The sequence below is a fragment of the Sapajus apella genome, unplaced genomic scaffold (genome assembly GCF_009761245.1).
Source record: "Sapajus apella isolate SASKATOON/1434 unplaced genomic scaffold, GSC_monkey_1.0 scaffold9, whole genome shotgun sequence".
Classification (NCBI taxonomy): domain Eukaryota; kingdom Metazoa; phylum Chordata; class Mammalia; order Primates; family Cebidae; genus Sapajus; species Sapajus apella.
Genome location: NW_022436949.1, coordinates 21,161,433 through 21,176,817, shown reverse-complemented (window position 1 = coordinate 21,176,817; position 15,385 = coordinate 21,161,433). Strand labels below are relative to the sequence as shown.

The window sequence follows — 15,385 nt, the reverse complement described above, 5'->3', positions numbered from 1 at the left end:
CTTTATTATATGTAACTTTATAACTTTAATATGAATGCCTTGTTAAATCTCAAAATGAATGCAATTACGTCTGTTATTGTTGGTTTTTTGCCCCTTGTGTTTTCCACAATTTCCTCTAAAACTGTCCAGTTGCTTCTCTTATAATAAATATGTGACAACTGATTACAAATCAACTCTCAATCCTCCTTTCCCATCTTTAAAACCACAACTGCAACACTACTTTAATATAGTTTACTATAGTTCCCTCATTTTTACTTTTCAAATACGAAGATTCCAACAGAGCTTCTCTCTTCTGTTACATAAAGCCTAGTTATCAACTGTGGTCACCTCATACTTTGAAAATAAAAACTATTAATATTATTAGTTAGGCCCCTTGTTTTGGTAAACACCACACTTCCAACAACTCTCAGACATTTTCAACTGCCATGCTGTCTGTTGGAAGTCCTGAAGTACCCGAGAATTCCTGAGGGTTTAATCTAATTAATTCTAACAAGCATTTCTTATTTTCAGTGAACTCTGAGTCTCGCATTATTGTTACAGATATTGCTCATTGTTCCCTGGTTTCCATTTCCTCTCTTATTATTAAACCAGAATCCCCCTCCTACCAGGTTTCAGCCAGGTACACCATTGGTTATATCCAGATTATGTTTTTCAGACTTTTTTGCAGCCAGGCCCTACCAATCTGATCAATTTCTGGCCAGTGACGGTTGAGAGCAAACGATGCTTCGAACTTCTAAATCATGGCCTTCAAAAAGAAAGCAGTTTGCCTTTCTGTTCTTTTTCTTACTTCTTGCTCGCTAGAAAATGGTGACAAGGAAATAGTTAACTTGGACCCAGAAATGCTTGCTAACTTGGGTCCCCTGTGGCCTTGTGCAGAATTGCCTGCCTTACCTGAACTGGCAACCAACCTATAGACTGTAAGATCAGAGAAAATTGAACTTTTGTTTTATTAAAGCCACTGTATTTGGGTTTTCTTTGTTACAGAAATTTAGTTTATTTTCTGTGTCATTCTATATTTTCAGTACTCAAATCTGTTTTTTTTTTCTCTGCCTCACACTGGTGAAGGCATGGAACAAAGTTTCTTTACCTTGATTTTGTAAAACTGCTGCTCACATCAGGAGGGGGCAGAAGTTTTTTGAAGATTTGGGAGTAACACTAAAGATCTGGTAACATTAGACACAGAAGAGCTCTGCAGAGAGAGCCTAATACAGAATATTAGAAGTCACTCTCCACATAAAAGTATTCAAGTCATACCTCCTGTGATGGGTTAAATTGTGTCCCCACAAAATATATGTCTAAATCCTAATTCCCGGAACCTTATTTGAAAATAGGGTCTTTGTAGATGGAATCAAGTTAGGGTAAGGTCATGAGGGTGAGCCCTACTCCAGTATGGCTGGCACTTCCTCACAAGAAGAAGAAAACACCATGAGAAGATGCAGATACATAAGGAGCATGCCACGTGACAACAGAGACAGAGATTGGCCAGACGCTGCTACAAGCCAAGGGACGCCAAAGATTGATGGCCACCACCAGAAGCTAGAAAGCAGCAAGGGAGGATTCTCCCCTGCAGTTTCCAGGGAGAGAGAGAGCACACAGCCCTACTGACACTACAGTTTTAGACCTCGAACCTCCAGAACTGTGAGGCAATACATTTCTATTTAAGCCACCCAGTTTGAGATCTTTGCTATGGCGGCCCTTGCAAACTAGAACACCTACCACAAGAAGTTTCTCACTGGCCAACTCTTTCCTTCCCCCAGTCTCTCTCCGAGATACCACCCTGTCTGTCTCAGAAACGTCCTCTGTCCTTAACACCCAGTGTTTTTATATAACAACTGAACAAAATACAGATTTCAGAATACCATTTCAGTTTGTATAATTTCAAGAAAAATATTCTGGAGTTTCATACTTATGAAGTTGCTTAACAATAGTAACAATAGAAAACATCCCCAAGTATAAATTTGGCTCATACTTTTTTTTTAACTGGTGCCATTCTTGCAGTAAAACCTCTTGCCTCTTGCCAAATTTTCCAAATTCAAATATAATATGTTTTCTTACTATGCCGATATACTCATCTACATATTTTGTACTGGGGAGAAGAAGTTATTTTCAAAGCCTAAGATTTGGTATGTCTTTTGGCTTCCTAAATAAATATGTTTCTTGAATTGAGCTGAATAGAGCTGAATTGAATTGAATTGAAATAAATCGAAGCAAATTGAGTTGTGGAACTCTGCTTCACTTATTTAGTGACAGTTGACTGTACAGTAGAATAAAAAGTGTAACTTAAAGAAATATCCTACTTTCATCATAAGTACACTGTTACTATTAATCAGTTCCCTGTTGTCTCGTTACTTTCTCATTGTTCTCTGTTAGAATCCGAGTGGATGGAGATAAATTTATAACTGTATTTTCTGGTGATTCTTTATATTAGAAAAGGAAATCAAAGTGATGCATATCACACAGCCTGCTCATTAGAATGAAGGTCAATAATCTTCTTGGATATTTTGTGATCTCCATCTTTGTGCAGATGAGCTACAGTTATATAGCATCCCTGGGCTTTAAAGTGCTGATCATATCCAAGTGCTATAATTTTTAAACAAGTAAGAGCAGAAGAGAGTATCCAGTTGTGGTACTAGAAATGGGATGCTAAGTTATACAAAGAACAAATGAATCATATTTTTTTCTCTTAACATGAATTCTGGTCAAGTTGGGAGACCATCTCATGTTTTTAGTATTTCAGCTCCATTTTGATATGTTTTTATCAGTAATTCTCTCTACTGCACAAATAAATATATGTAAATTTAAGTGTTGGTTACAATTCTCATCTTCCTCCATTTCTTATCATGCATAATAATTTTTTGTTTATGAGAATATGTCTTTCTTGGAGAAAAACAAAATGCCATCAGGCTCATCCATAGACATAATTACTCTTTTTCCTCTCAGCTTTCTCTTCCCCTGTGTCTCCTCACCTTACCCATTTATTAAGGATCATCTTCATACCCTGTAGCTATTCATCACCCCAACATGGATCCATAACTCTGCCTATTCGTGTCTTCCTTGACCCTTTTCCTCATTACCCCACTTTCTCCATCAAAAGTTATTTATTCTCTGCTCCATTTTCTTCATTCTCTAGTTTTTTACACTTCACAGAATTTTCAAAATAGTTGTCCATATGTGTATCCAGTTCTCCCACTAGTACTGTCACTCCTTTCTAGTCTAACTTCCTTCCTGATGGTTTCATCTGAATGCTGCTCAGAATTGCCAAGCATAAGGGATGTTTTCCTATCACAGTTGACATCTCAGCTACATTCAACATGATTGTTCCCCTCTTCTTAAAACAATGTGTTGGCTTCCATTTGCGAAACTGCCCTCACTGAAGTGCCTTGGGACTTTTTCTACTCATTCTATGCAATCTTCCCACATTTGTACCCTCTATTACATCTAAAATTATATATCCAGATGAGGAGATGCCCCACGATGGAGGGACCATACTACCACCAGAAGCTAGCGGTGCAGAGAGAGCTAAGACTATGCAGTCAAAAGCAGAGAAATGAGGCTCAACATAGGGAGAAACAAGAATAGAAATCTAGGAAATAATGACAAATAGGAAAGAATCAAAGGAGGATAAAGGGTAAGAGATAGAGGATGAGGAGAAGGAAATATTAACAGAACAGGAACAGGAGTAATGAGGTAATGTTTTTTATTGCCTTTTTCCTTTTTCTGACTGCATCACACATCTGCCACCAATGAGCTCTAAAATAAGATGATAATTAAAGACAGGTGCCTAAAAGTAGGTAGCGTCGGTAAGTACAGAGCAATGATGAGGACGTATAGGAAGGTGATGATGATTTAGAACCTGCGATGAAGGAGGAAGAAGAACCAAATTCAACATGTGGTAGCAGAATCTAGAATAGAAAAAGGGAATCTCGGCTGGGGTAACCAATTATATATGAGAAATATAAAATATATTATTGTATATTAATTAGGGTAATGCTAACAGTTGAAACAAATGAATTTTTTTTAAAATGTACATTGGTTCATGCAGGAGAAAATGTTGTTTCTCACTCATGTAAAGACCAAAGCAAGCGTTCCTGATTAGTGAGCAGACACCTCCCTTTAAACAGGGACCAGGAATTTCAATTCAATTTTTCATATGCTGGCTTCTCCATCTTCAAACCATGGCTTCCAAGGTCACTGTGCTTATCTGCATCGAGCCAGCAGAAGCCATATGAGCATGGAGGATTATGCATGGGAAGATTTCATGGGCCACCTGTGAAGGTAGAACCTGTCTGTTTTACCAACAATGCTCAGAAATCGGTTACATGGTCATACCTAACTGCAAGACTAGGAACTATTATCTAGCTTTGTGCCAAGGAGGGAGAGGAAACAGGCTTGCCAAACAGTAAGTCTCTGACACACATTGTAAAATGAAAATGCATGTGTGCTCTGAGTGTACTTTAACTATAATGTATTCATCTATGACCAGTGATTTATTGGCAACACAAGCACAATTTAAATTGAAGGGCAGTGACATGATGGGATTCTGCAATGAAAATGAGCCCATGGAGCTCATTCGTGTCTTTTTGAAATTGAGGCATCCCACATTGTTCTGTCTTAAGCAAAATACCATGTCAAATTTAATATTTTCCCTATTATCTATCACACAATGTCATTTTGTATATAGAAATATTTGATTGTGTGCTGGTCTGTTTTTCCAATTTTAGGGCAAAAATAAAGCTCTTGAACTTCTTTAAAAAAAAAAAAAAAAAAAAAAAAAGGCCAGCTCTCAATCCCCAAGGTTTTAAGACATCTTTGTATCTCAGAGCCATATCTGTCAATGGACTGAGAAACAAAGAAAGCACCAGGTATTCATTAGCTCTAGAAGGAAATTACCCTGCCACTTTAGCAGTTGCAAATGCTATCATTCTCCTATGGTGATAGAAGATCATTTGAAACCAGTCTCTCAGTAACTGAGATGACAATGAAAACACTTAGCCCTGCTGGCTAATTCTCTCTCTTATGTGTATTTTTGGCCAAAAGGCGTTTGCCTCTCCCAGGAAACATGACTTTTACATCATTTTGAAAATACATATGGTGAAAGCATACAGCTTATAGGTATTCATTTAATGCAAGTTGCATACATCTGTTTTTTTAATGAGCAATTGAGTAGCATGCTCTGCACAGAGAAAGTATTGAAAAGATATTAGTTGAGTGAAGCAGGATGGTGATAGGCCATCCTATCTTTCACTGGCTAGTCAATGAATTTGGGGTGTTTATTCTCCTGTATCTCTAAATATAGTATGATTCATATGCAAAGATCCTTGGTACTGTTTGTATAGAAAGCTATCTTAGCTATAATAAAGTTGATCTTTCTTAATATGTAAACATAGGACTAAGGAAAGAAAAATTTTGGAGATGAGGAGTTTAATGACAAAGGGAAAAATTCCTACGCATTCCACAAAAGGAATCCTTGGCTTTTAATTATTCATTCATCCTTCATCCAATAAATCTTTCGGGATCCTGTAGGACCTTGTTAATCAAAGTGCAGTCTGCAGAGCAGCAATATGGGCATGACTTTTAGCTTGTTAAAAATGCACTGTCTTAAAATCCAATTCAGGTTTCCTGAATCAGAACAGGTTTTTAACAAGATCCCCAGGTGACTTGTAGGCACATTAAAGCTTGAAAAGCACTGCATACACAGCACTGTGCTGTATACAGACTTCTTAACAGCAGCAATCATTGGTCAAATAGCACTAAGCAATTAGACATAGAACCTATAGCGAACCGCTGTTTCTCAAATGGGGGTGACTTAGCCAGGGAACACTTGGCAGTGTCTGGAGACATTTTGGATGGTCACCACTGAAGGGGTTCTTCTACAATCTAGTGGGTAGAGTCCAGGGATGCTGTTAAACATCCTACAATACACAGGACGGCACCCACAACAAAGAATTGCCTTCCCAAAATGTCAATAGTGCACCAGTGAGAAGCCAAGGGCTGCAGCTGGTAAACTGTAGCTTCTATTAGAAGGATCTGGAGGGTTTGTTAAAATGCAGATTGCTGGCCCCTCCCCAGAGTTTCTGACTATTGATCTGGGCTGGGGCCTGAGAATTTGCATTTTTGTCAAGTTCCTAGATAATTCCAATACCACTATTCTAGAAGCTGTATTTTGAGAAACATTGGTACAGAGGGCTAGGAGAGGCTACTTGGCCCACTGTGGTCTTTTGCTATATCCTCTTGATGGTTCTGGAAACTTTTGGCTCTCATTTGCCTTGACCTTGTTTAGAACTTTCCAAATTAACCAGAGCCCAAGGTATCTTGATACTTAAGAGCAGACAGGGAAGCTAGGCAGTGAAATCTTTTCAAGGGTTGCTTGGAGTGGGAGTGCGAAGTGCAGGCAGGGCTAAGGCAAAGGGGAAGATACAGTGCTATTGTCATTTACAGATGATACCAGATGGCAGCTAAATTCAGAGTCCAGACTGCCTGAGGGGCTTGCTAATTACAAGAGACTTCAGCTGCAGGAAACACCCTAATCACCCCAACGGCAGCTGGGCAGCCCCAGGGAAGGCCGGATTACCAGTAGAAATTTTTGTTATAAAATAGGACTTGAAGGGTAAAAATGACAAGTTCAATTTGGACCATATTTAACTGAGAAGAAGAGGGAAATATATTTATAATGGGGATGGCAGAGAGTGATCAAGGGGGACAGGTAGGTTCAGTTAGATGGGAATCAGAAACTGGAGAGTGATGAGCGGCCGGAGCCCAGGCCAGGCCCTAAGGAAGGTGCCCCCACTGTCCTGGGCATCCCTGCAAAAACAGCAAAGATTTCAAGATGGAATGTGTGGTTTCTACTCACCAACTGCTGTATGCCCCCTGCTATTTGTTATTTCTTAAAAAAAAAAAAAAAAGCTAGTGATTTAACACCTCTAGGAAGGAAGGCGGGCATCTTCTGCTTTGTTTAATCAGCTCACTGCCTTTCTTTGGTTGGCAACCAGCACTGAGATAATTTTGTTCTACGGGCGGCATTTAGCACAACCCCAGGACTGTGAATGAGGGAAAAGCAGCAGGGAGGGGAACAACGACCCGAGCAGCTGTTTCCGGGCTCCACCCCAAGTTGCAGGATTCGGGCCAAGTTCACAATATTCTCCTCTGCTGGAAATTTTAACAAGATTTCCTGTGAACTGGAGGGAACTAAATTGGAGAAATGCACCTGAAATAATTTTTTTTTTACAGTTTAATTCAGTGGGATACAGGGTCTTTAGGGGAATTTTCTTCTTCTAAGAGTTGATTTCACAAGGAAAACATTAGGAGAAAATAAATCTCAAGTATATTCACATTTGGAAACAACCTCAGACTTTACTTTGTGCCCCTGTACTGTATCCTGTAATTTTTTGAAGGATGTAGAAACATAATCTGTTTCCAGGGAGCAAACATTTACTAATAATCCTTTTCAAACATACCTTTCTCGATTTTTTTGTCTCTGGGATGCTTTAAGTACATGCCCCAAACATCTAGAAACATCTTTTCTGTTTCGGTCCCACTTCTCTTTTCTACCTCTCTGCAATACCAAAGAGATTCTAGCCACAGCTTGGGAGGGTGTAGGGCACCCTTCATCCCTGGAGGGCAGGAGGGAGACTTCTATGCAAGCCGCCTTGCACCCAGGCACACATCTTCCAGATTCTTCGCAAATGTGACTACCAGCCAAACTAAACTTTCTCTGGCTAACATGGAGCAATGAACTCGTAGCTCAAAGGTAGGCTCAAAATCACCTTTCCTCTAAGAATGAAGGTGATATTCAGTCTAGCAGGTAAGAAGCTTGGAAGTCAGCATTCTGTCCCAACAACAAAGAAAACACTGAATAAACTGAAAAAGCAACACATCTTAGATCCGTAAGAAAAGTGAAGTCACAGGGAAAACTGCTGCCCCGAAAACAGGAGAGACCGACAGGCGAATACAGAGGATCACAACTTACCAGAGCAGGAACCCGTGTGCTGCAACCTCTGCAGATACTACAGCCAGAATAGGAAAACCTTAACTACCAACGAGACGACGCAATCGCAATCGAGAAGCAGAAAACTCATCCCGCCTACATTCTATTCCGTGATACGTTCCTTCTCTGCTTCTTACCCACTCTCTTGATCTCAGATACCACTGACTATTTTACTGCAGATACTAAAACCTTGAATTTATAATCTTTGGATTGGTATTAAAGTGCATGCTTTACATGAAAATGGTACTTTAACCAGTTTTTACTTATGTACGTCATTCCTAAATATATACCCAGTTCTTTTAATGGGAAAACACCTTCTCCTCTTAGAGTTAGAACTTGCAGCTGATCTGCAGGCGAGCTTGAGATCAACTCCAAACCCCTTCAGCTGTCAGTGAGCTCTTCAACTGAATCTAGAAACCAAATTGACATGAGGCAGATTAACAAGAAAAAAGCATACACATTTTATCAGTTTTCCATGTATGTGGAGATTTTCACATGAGAAACAAGACTGAAGGAGCGGTCCAAACAATTTGCTTTCATACTTTTTAGGCAAAGAACGGTGAATTTGAGAAAAAAACTACAGGATAAAGAAAATCGGACTGGGGCAGTGTATTTCTAGGGAAATAGAAGATATTTGTGGGGGGAGGTTGTAAAACTAGTGAGAAATAAGGATTACTTCAGAAAGTACATTTATTAAGGTCCATTGCAGCCCTTCATTCCCTGTCTCTTGTGATCAGGCTATTTCCTCACCCTTGTATGGGGAGGAGGAGAGTACCCCTCCCAGGGATATGCTCACGGCTTGCCACATGATGCAAGAGAAGGCCAGCTAGCCCTTGCTGAAACTACAATTTCTTCAGCGTATTCAACTCAAAATAATCAATATACCAATCTCGCATATTTTGGGATGGCACTTCTATCACTTCTTCAGATTGATAGACAAAACAACATGGAGTTCACTCATCGGGCCTTTCCTGTCAAACTGTGAAGATTTCCATTCAATGTGCTACCAAACCCCATGTTCTTGCATTGTTTTCACTAACAAGCATACCATAGGTACACAAAAAGCTTCCGCCTTTTTGGGGGGTATGTTCACAGTGTGGATATGTCCAAGCAACTGGAAAACAGCAAGTACTGAATTGCGGCTGCTATCAATCTCAGGTTACTTTGGGAATTTTAACATTTTATTAATTAAAATACAGAGCTTGCAGTTATCTGTGATGTTTAATTATAAATACATCACACACATGAATACGACAAACTTGTATCAAGTTGTATGAACTTAATTTTTCATTAATAGACACAGTACAATTTTTATAATTATAAAGAGAATAAAGAATAACTTCTGAGGGTTACCATGTATCTAATGTAGTTAAAGAAAAGTATCTTTGGAAGTCCGAGGCAGGCAGATCACGAGGTCAAGAGATTGAGACCATCCTGGCCAACATGGTGAAACCCCGTCTCTACTAAAAAAAATACAAAAATTGGTTGGGCGTGGTGGTGCGCACCTGTAGTCCCAGCTACTCGGGAGGCTGAGGCAGGAGAATTGTTTGAGCCAGGGAGGCGGAGGTTGCAGTGAGCCAAGATTGTACCACTGCACTCCCACCTGGTGCCTGGTGACAGAGCAAGACTCTGTCTCAAAAAAAAAAAAAAAAAAAAAAAGTATTAGGTTAAGATGCAACCAGTTTAAAGCGAGAAATTTTAGACTATGTGTAGAGTTGACACTTGAACAGAACAATGGTTGGGGTGCTGCCAAACCCCGGACAGTCAAAAATCTTCATATAATGTTTGATTCCACCAAAATGTACTTACTAATAGCATACTGTTGACTGAAGCCTTACCAATAACATAATTAACACATATTTTTTATGCTATATGTATTTTATGCTGTATTCTTACAATACAGTAAGCCAGAGAAAAGAAAACGTTATTAAGAAATTATAAGGAAGAGAAAATACATTTACTCTTCATTAAGTGGAAGTGGATCATCATAAAGCTCCTCACCCTTGTCATCTTCATGTTAGGTAGGCCAAGGAGCAGGAAGAAGACGGGTTGGTCCTGCAATATTAAGGGTGGCAGAGGTGGAAGAAAATTTGCCTAAAAGTGGACCCATTTGGTTTAAACCAGTGTTGTTTGGGCTCAGCTACATTTTCTAATTAAGTGATCTGGAAGTAAAATCCTGTCTTTGGTTCCAAGATATGGATACATTTTAAGTACTTCATTCTCTTCTCTAAAGACATTTGCTTATTTGGGACAGGTTGAATGAGTCCTGGCTCTAGACCGAAGATGATAAATGTTGTAGGATGACTTTATCTCTGTACATTATCTTTGTCTCCCTATTAATTACTTCATGCAGTCTCCCTCTCATTAGGGGTAAGAACACATTTGGTCTACTTAGTTGGAGGAAGACATCAAAGACAGGATGGTGACCCTGAAGAGTCAATGGTGCCGGCCTAGTTTAGAGTGCTGAAATTTTCCAGTATTTAAATAACGTTCAAGCACATAGGAATGTTTTCTAGAAACAAAACTCAGAAAGTTTTGTTGTTCTCATTCCCTTGAAACACAAAATTTTACTAAACTAATAGGCATAACATATTTCTATGAAAGAGAAATTTGTTTTAGACACTGTTAAGAGAAAGGATTTATTGGCAGCACTGACATCTAAATATTAACCAGTAATCATCTGAAGTATTTAAGAGCCTACACAGTGGCATGGTACATAACAGAAATGAGAAATAGTTTCATACAGAGAAGTGGGATACAACAGGACTCCGTATGCTAACTTTCCCCGGAGGCTTCATTTTCTTACTCTTGTGAATTGAAGCCTTTGTTGCAGTGCATATCCCTGGATGTGTTTAGTGTTTTTCTCCTTTTACCTAAGGATAATTGACCTTTAAGAAATGGAATAATTTTGACCTCACATACACATATATGCATACTCATAATTTTATAGCAAAATGAGAAGTGTTACCAAAAGTCCTTATATTAACCAGTATGTTAAAGAGAAAGGATAAGGGAGGGAAACACGTTTTAAATTCAAACCATTCAATAGTGACTCTAGTGACTTTCCTATATCCCTTCAGGTCCTCCTCTAACCTTCCTGTCCTTCACCAAGGCATGTCTACCTCACTGTTTCTTTTCCTCGCATTGTTTTCTCTTTGATCGCTTTCTTCTTTTACCCTTTGCTTCAAGCCATGCGTGGTTTGTAATTTTCTTTGGTATACAGGAAGAGCGCCAGTAGGAGACTGAGAGCAAAGTGGGGGTGGCCTGAATGAGTCCCTGAAGCCAGGTGCCTCTCTGGAGGGTGCTGGCCTCAAGGTTCCAGCAATGTTGTCTGAACACTCACTTCACAGCACTGTTCTCGGTACTCTGTATTAACTCAGTACTCAGGAAGCCCGCAGAGGTGAGTATTGTTATCCCCATTTTACAGATGGGAAATTGAAGCACAGAGGGGCTACATGATGCTTATTAACAAAGGTACCGTGGTTAGAGATACCTGGAAGCCAGTGATTCCTGAAACTAAGAAGCATACAGTTTTGTTTTATTCATTTATTTATTTTTCTTTAACTGGCAAAAGAAGGGGGGAAAGACTGGGTATATAAAAGTATAAATAACTAAAAGAAGATACAGAACACTGAAATATCACACCCCTGAAACCATGGCAAGAGTGTTGCAAACTCAGTATAAGAACTTCGACCAAATAAAGACAAAACAGGTGATCTTTATCAGCACTTATTTTTCTTCAGGATGTAGTTCAAATAAACCAATTACCCAGTTCCTGAAGAACTATGGGGTCAGTTAACTAAGGTTGGTTTCCACATCTATAAAAGGAGTATACTAATAAATAATTCCTGCTTGTTCTGTCTCCTAAGAGTTGCTGGAACAATCAAATGAGATAAAGTGTGCAGAGCTCTGTGATCACAACGTGCTACAAGCTCCTCATCCACATTATTTAACATTTCTCCATAGGAAGTTCTAGGCTCAGTATTTACACAGAGTAACGCTTGGGTGACATTCTTTAACTACAATGACGATAACAAACAACTATTGGCCACCTACTATGTGCCAGACACATCGGTGTGTATTCGTTCATTAGGCCTTTCAATAAACTGATGAGGTTGATAATATCCCCACTATATACGTGGAGAAACTGAGGAATGAAGCAATTGCTTTGCCCAAGGTCACACTGCTGGAGCAGAAAGTTCAAAAGATATGATCTCTACGACATGATTACAAAAGCTTGATCAACATGATATAAATTTGTCTTCCTGTAAAAGGAAATTCTATTATAAGTGAATCATCCACATTCACACATAATTAAGATCTTGCCAGTGGGTTTTCCATTATTCCAGAGTGATTGACATGCTTCTTATTAGCTTTGGAAAAATTAACAAGCCAATGCTGAAGGAGCACGTGTTACACAGCCTGTGGAGAAAACAAGGACAGAGGGCACAGTTCCTTCTCCAAGCAGTTAGAGTCTGTCTAATAGAGACTTCATGAAGTCCTTCGTTCTGGGAAATTTTTAATGTTGAACTTTTATAACTAGACCATAACTAGAGGTAAAATGGGAATCCACTAAGTGAGAAACTAAGGTTCTAAGATTCTGGTCCCAATAAATGGACATTTGTTGAATACCTACTGTCAGGAATATAATCATGGGTTCAGCCCCTGGGGTGGGGGATGGGGAGTCAAAGTCTATCAAGAATGATAAAACACTAAGTAAGTTATTTTAATAGTATATGACAATATCATATATAAGTACTAAGAATTGCTTACAGGCTGCTTATAGAACACATAAGAAGTGGGAGCTCACGAATTAATCTTAAAAGAATTAGGAGTTAGTTTGGTTAACTAGAGAAAGTTTTAGATCGAGCTCTATACAAGTTGGTTTGCTGTGTAGTTTTGAGTTTGAAATATGTAGAAGGAGAAGAAGAGGAGAGGGGAGGAGAGGAAGGAGGAGAGGGAAGAAGAAGAGAAATGAAAAGGGAAGAGGAAAACAAGGAGAAAGAGGAGAAAAGAACTAGGCTGATACAAATAGACCTTGAAGAGGAAGTTTATTCACTCTTCTTTACCCCTACATGAGACCCCACTCCACAGACAATCCTTTCTTTTAAAACCAGCTTTAATGAGATATAATTCAGATGCCATAAAATGAACTCATTCAGAGTGTATATCAACGGTTTTTAGCACACTCACAAAGTTGTGCAACCATCACCAAAATCAATTTTAGAACATTGCTATTATCCCAACCCTTGTCACCATTAGCAGATGCCCCCCATATCGCTTCAACCCCCATCCCTCAGCAAACATGAATCTACTTTCTATCTCCATAGGTTTGCCTAAACTGGGTTTTTTCTGAATTAAATCATATAGATAGTCCTTAACGACTGGCGTTTTTCACTTAGCATACTACTTTCAAGGTTCATACATGTTGTATCATGTATTAGTACTTTCTTTTTATTGCTGAATAGTATCTGATTATATGAATATGTCACATTTTATTAATCCATATGTCAGTTGTTGGATAAGGGAATTGTTTCCACTTTTTGGCTGTTAGAAGTAATGCCGCTATGAACATGACTGTACAAGTTTTTATGTGGATGTATCTTTTGAAATATCTAGAAGACTGCTGAGTCATTTGTTAACTCAATGCTTAATATTTTTAGAAACTGCCAAAATGTTTACAAGTTTGCCAAAATATCTGTACCATTTTACAATCCTACCAGAAGTGTATGAGGGTTTGAATTTTTTCACGCCTTTGTCAATGTGTTATTGCGTTTAGTTTAGCCATCCTACTGAGTGTGAAGTAGTTTCCCATTGTGGTTTTCGTTTGCATTTCCCTAAAGAATAATGATGTGGAACATTTTTGCATGTGCTTATTAGCCACTTCTATGTCTCTTTTGCAGAAGAATCAGGAATAATTTATCTTTTTTTGCCTATGTAGATTAATGTTTTTCATAAACTTTGGTAAATAATTTGGTCATTATTTTTTCAAATATTCTTTCTGCTGCTTTCTCTCTCTTCTCTTCTGGGTCTCACATTGTGTGCATTTTGGTCTGATGATTTTTCACAGGTCTCTGAGGTTTTGTTCATTTTTTTAGACCAATGGATTTTTTAGATATGCAGAAAAGTTGAGTGGAAAGGCGTTTCCACTTTCTCCTCAATCCCCCCATTCACATGCAGTTTCTCCTATTGTGAACATCTTTCATTAGTGCAGTGCATTTGTTAAAATTGGCAAGCTAATACTGATACATGTACTGTCAAGACTTGAAAATTATGAATAAAGACACTATAAATATTTGTGGGCAAATTATTATGTGGACAGAAATTTTCTTTTTTTTACTGCATTTTAGGTTTTGGGGTACATGTGAAGAACAAGCAAGATTGTTGCATAGGTACACACATGGCAGTGTGATTTGCTGCCTTCCTCCCCTTCACCTATATCTGGCATTTCTCCCCATGCTATCTCTCCCCATCTCCCCACCCACCCGTCCCTCCCCCATTTCCCCCCAACAGACCCCAGTGTGTAGTGCTCCCCTCCCTGTGTCCATGTGTTCTCATTGTTCAACACCCGCCTATGAGTGAGAACATGCAGTGTTTGATTTTCTGCTCCTGTCAGTTTGCTGAGAATGATGGTTTCCAGGTTCATCCATGTCCCTACAAAGGACACGAAAATTTTTCAACCCATTTGAATAAACCCCAAAGAGAACAATTAATGAATCATATGGTGAGAGTGTGTTTATTTTTGTATGAAACTGGCAAATGGTCTTCCAAAGTGCCTATTTTGCACACCACAAGCAATAAATGAGAGTTCCTGCTACTCCACATCCTTACCAACATTTGGTGATGTCATTGTGTTGGATTGTAGCCATTCTAACTGGTGTATAATGGTATCTCATTGTTGTGTTGATTATCAATTCTCCGATGACATATGATGTTGAGCATCTTTTCATGTGCTTACTTATCATCTGTATATCTTCTTTGGTGAGACAGCTGTTCGAATATATTGCTCATTTTTAAATTTTATTTTATCTTACTTTAAGTTCCACGATATATGTGCAGGACGTGCAGGTTTTTACTTAGGTATATTTGTGCCATAGTTGTTTGCTGCATCTATTGATCCATCCTCTAAGTTCCCTCCTCTCCCCCACCACCCCCCAACAAGCTCTGGTGTATGTGTTCTCATTGTTCAACTCCCATGTATGAGTGAGAATATGCAGTATTTGGTTTTCTGTTCCTGTGTTAGTTTGCTGAGACTGATGGTTTCCAGCTTAACTGACTTGTTTTTTTAATGGGTATCCTTGTATATTTTGGATACCAATGCTTTATCAGCTATGTACTTTGCAAAGATTTTTTTGGGGGGTAGGGGGCGGATTCTTTGGCATTTTCTACATAGGCAATTAT

At 38.9% G+C, this 15,385-nt stretch overlaps 1 long non-coding RNA gene across 2 annotated transcripts in view; it reads right to left on the bottom strand.

Moving 5' to 3' along the window:
- LOC116551289 overlaps nt 1–9,451 on the bottom strand; it is a 100,871-nt gene extending 91,420 nt beyond the window's left edge. For both annotated transcript variants that reach the window (XR_004268828.1, XR_004268829.1), the window contains exon 1: nt 7,967–9,451. This is a non-coding gene — a long non-coding RNA (uncharacterized LOC116551289). The remainder of the gene's footprint in view (nt 1–7,966) is intronic.
- Nucleotides 9,452–15,385: the final 5,934 nt, after the last annotated feature.